Source organism: Elaeis guineensis, chromosome 2 (genome assembly GCF_000442705.2).
Source record: "Elaeis guineensis isolate ETL-2024a chromosome 2, EG11, whole genome shotgun sequence".
NCBI lineage: Eukaryota > Viridiplantae > Streptophyta > Magnoliopsida > Arecales > Arecaceae > Elaeis > Elaeis guineensis.
Genome location: NC_025994.2, coordinates 9,550,472 through 9,552,918, shown reverse-complemented (window position 1 = coordinate 9,552,918; position 2,447 = coordinate 9,550,472).

Below are 2,447 nucleotides of genomic sequence, written 5' to 3'. Positions count from 1 at the left end.
TATTAAGTAATATTAAGGGTTGTGATGAAGAGAGCTTTATAAGAAATAATCAAGTTGACTCTACTTAAGGATGTTGGCTTGAGTTCTTCTAGTTTGTCAAGTTAGAATTAATTCTTTTAAAAAAAAGAAGATTGATTTAAAAATTATCTAAATGATTGTAAGGTAAATCTAAAGTTAACTCCAATTGATTCTAGACATGTTTGATTCTTGAAGAATGATGAAACTTATACAATGATTTCAAACATAGAAAGTGGATCAAGATTTAATTTTTATATGCTATACCCAAAGATAGTAAAGATAAAGAAACTTAAAATTTTGTCCTAAGTCTTATATGAAATTTGAAAGTTGGATCTATCCTGGATTGATCTAACATATAAAGATATTTTATCTTTGATAGACTTATATAATTTGATAAATTAAGATCAGAATGCGCAGCAAAAGCATGGTGGATTAAATCGATTTGAAATATTAATCTTTTAAATCAAAAGATATTATGATGGAATACATTAGTTGCAAATAAGGAAGGATTTTATTGATAATGAAAGGATACTATAAATTTTGATCTAATCTGATCATAGCTGGATAATTTTTGTCAGTAGGTTGCTTCATTATAGATAAGGCCAAAAAATTTTAGATATCTCAAGTTTATTAACAGCTTGATAGTTTTGATATTAGTTCAAACTTAGAATGTCCTGACATAGATATCATATTTTTTAAAAAAAATTAATATTGTTACTTGGACTGATATAGAAGATTGAGATTTTCTTAAGATGAGAGTTTATATATAAAATTTGTTGGGAGGTCAAGAGAAGAAAGAAATGGATGATTGTGAAGAGTGCTCGATGTTAGACCTTTATTTATTTTTCTATCAAGGGTAATCTGAGATAATTATGAATTTCGAGTGGAATGTATTAGACAAATAATGGTGGTATATTAATACAAGTCTAAAATGTTACAGTTCTCCAAAAAGTTGAGAAAGCAATAAGAGGAGATGAATTTAAAATTTCAAATAATTTTTGTTATAATAAGATTATGAGAAATAAATAATATATAAGACATTATCGTAAGCTTAAGAATGACATGAAGAATGTATACTTTGAAATATGTATCTCGAACGACATAACTTAAATTTCGAGGATGAAATTATTTTAAGGAGGGGAGAATGTAATAACCCAGATTTAAAAAAAAAATAATAATAAGAAAGAAGAGAACGGAAGAGGACTCTTGATAGAGTCTGTCTTTCCTCTTTGAATCAGAATGGGATTGGGACTCTAGGAGCCCTAGATCCTATCTATAAATTTCCTCTTCTTTATCTTAAGCAAGCCATGAAAACATCAGGCTTCCTCTCTCTTCTTTCTCCCTCTTTTCTTTCGATGGAGTCGTTGATTGCCTTCACCGTGCCCACCGAAAATCAAGACCGGAGATACCACCGGAACCAAGGTAAGGTCCCAATCCTTCCTTTTCTCTCTCTTGCTCATCTTCTCACAACCCCAGACCTCACCGCCGGCCATCGATTTTGCTGGAAATAAATTTCAAAGAAGATCCCCTGTTTTCTCCATGTTACCTTATTTTTTTTCTTTTCGTCACTGGTTGCCGTCGTCGGTCACCAGACCGGATCTCTTGACATCGTCGGGACTGCTCCACCAATCAGAGTGGTGGTCAGTTGGGGGGGGGCCTTAGTTCGGGAACAAGGGGGAGGAAGGACCTCCCCTGTTCTGTGAAGAAGAGAACCACACAAGTCCTCTGCTCCCGTGAAAAGAAAAGAAAAAGGAAAAAGAAAAAGAAAGAAAAAAAAAAGAAAAGAAAAAGAGAAAGAGAAAAATAAAAATAAGGAAAACAAAAAAATAGAAAGAAGAAGAAGAAGAAGAGAGAGAATTTTCCTCTCTCTCCTTTCTCTCTCTTTCCTCTCTCCTCTCTCTACCTTCTCTCTGCAGTTTCTCTCTCTAGATTCTCTCTCTAGACTTTTTTCTCTCTCTTTATGGATTTTATCTCTCTAGTGTCTTTCTCTCTTTGATTTCATCACGGATCCTAGAATAAATTTGAAATAAAAATATGATGATTTGAGTTTGCTCCAAAATTCGTGTGGTAGATCTGATCTCAGCCCGATCCTATTCGAAATTTATAACATTTGATTCATATTGAGTCATCCTGATAGGACCTCTGATGATCTCGACCATGATTGCCTCATCTGAAGGATACAAAGATTCTCTCTCCATTTTCTCTCTCTACTTTCTCTCTCTTCATGAATTTTCTCTCTCTAAAAATCTTATGGATCAGTGGAGGATCCTGATACATAGATAAGTCCTAATTTTGGTTAATCCTAAGAGAGGTCCTCGATCTGTGTTATTAGGATCGATTATCGGTAATTTTCTCCGTATATAATTTTTATATTTGATCAGGATTATGAAGAGATGATTGTCTGCATATGATATCGAATGAAATATTTT